Consider the following 1773-nt stretch of genomic DNA (forward strand, 5'->3'; position numbering starts at 1 on the left):
TGATTATACAAAGAGCAAAAGGGGAGAGGGAAGATCAACAGGCGCATCCGGGCATCTCTGTAACGACCCAACTTTTCTGGGTAAGTCGAGGTCGTTAATTTTTGACAAAAGACTTTGGTTGATACAAATTGAAACATAAGTCAATTTAAAAACAAAACATGTCAGGCCTGATTTTCAAATATTCAAGAAAAAATTAACAATAACACTATTTACAAATAAAAGTTTGTAAACTAAGTTTTAGTACATCTTAAACCTTAAAAGAAATCATAAGCGGAAGCAAAATAACACATTCCCTATGGCAATCACGCTTCCTTCCTGCCCCTCGCCGGTTTGCCACCTTTATTTCCTTTGCCTGAAAATTAAACATAAGAAGGGTGAGTATAACAATACTCAGTAAGAGACCCTCTACTGGTCTCGTCAGGGGAAAATAAATTGTTAAAGTTCTATTGGGACACCCTGTACAGTCGCAGTCTTGTGATCCCGTAGGATACACATTTCAGTCTAACCGCCCGAGGGACATACATATCAGTCTGACGCCCCGAGGGACGTACATATCAGTCTGACGCCCCGAGGGACGTACATATCAGTCTGACGCCCCGAGGGACGTACATATCAGTCAAGTGTTCTGCAGAAACACATATCAGTCAAATGCTCCCCGAAGGTGCAAAATAAATTGGTGATCCCGTGGGACACCTACAAGGTAAACATCCCAATACAACCCTAACAATTTATCCCCTCATTCCATTCAACCCATCTTTCAGTTACTTCAAATCACAAAGTCCTTTCTTTCAACATCCTAACAGTCAACTTATTTTACTACAGTCATATGTCTGTCAATAATATGCTAATACATCAGTCAATCCACTATAGAGTCAATGCACCCCTCAGTTCACCAGCACACAGTCATACTTTAGCGTAATCATACACCCAATCTAAACGAGAATCTCATACAAACACAATCTACAATCTCCGTGCTGTCCACATACACACATTTATATATAGATTCCATGACAATCACGACATACATTCGACGTCAAGTCTACTTCAATTCATATACATTCATATATATTTTCAGTCAACCCCAGTATACATTCAACACACATACAGTTCACAATCACAGTTCACAATCACAATTGAGTCCAGTAGAAAATCCCTTACCTCAAGGTTATGTAAGTTTTTCAATCGGGCTAAATTCAATAAGTCAAATTCCAAGTAGAATGAAGCAACAATTCCAATGAAGCTCACGTTGGAACTTAGATATCTAAGCACGACCTCTTCAGTATCACCTTAAAATCAGCATTACCCAAATCAATTAACCAGTTTTTAAAACTTACTAGCCAAGAACAATATTACTATATCCACAATACCAATCAACTCACAACTTGGAGGTCAAATCCACGATTAGAAGGCAGAATTCACGCGCGGCGACGTTTTTGCAAACGAAGGCAGAAGGGTTTTGGACGTTCAACAGCAGTTACGCGCGGACGGGAGTAGCCCGGCAACGTAGCCGAACTCGTGCGATGCGGCGTGACCTGCATCGGCGAGGCTGTTCGTGACTGAGGCGTGCGACTTGCCTCGCGGACGGAGATAGAGACGGCGGAGACGGTTGCAGAACCGTGGCTTCGACAGAGACAGAACCGGCTGAGACGGTTGGGCAGCGGCGGAAGAGCAACGGCGCTGCAGATCTGGACTGGCAGCGGCGGCGGTCTTGCTTCGCGGCGGGGTTGCGGACGGAAGAAGAAAATGGAAGGAAAGGATCGGCGGCTGGCTGCG

At 43.7% G+C, this 1773-nt stretch overlaps 1 long non-coding RNA gene across 1 annotated transcript; it reads right to left on the bottom strand.

Annotated features, from left to right (window-relative positions):
- Positions 1–288: 288 nt before the first annotated feature.
- LOC116406425 lies at positions 289–1421 on the bottom strand. The gene is made up of 3 exons (XR_004219442.1): positions 1380–1421; positions 1159–1286; positions 289–352 (listed from the first exon to the last, which is right to left on the bottom strand). It is a non-coding gene; the product is annotated as an uncharacterized LOC116406425 (long non-coding RNA).
- Between the last annotated feature and the right edge of the window lie 352 nt (positions 1422–1773).

The sequence above is a fragment of the Cucumis sativus genome, chromosome 1 (assembly GCF_000004075.3).
Source record: "Cucumis sativus cultivar 9930 chromosome 1, Cucumber_9930_V3, whole genome shotgun sequence".
Lineage (NCBI taxonomy): Eukaryota > Viridiplantae > Streptophyta > Magnoliopsida > Cucurbitales > Cucurbitaceae > Cucumis > Cucumis sativus.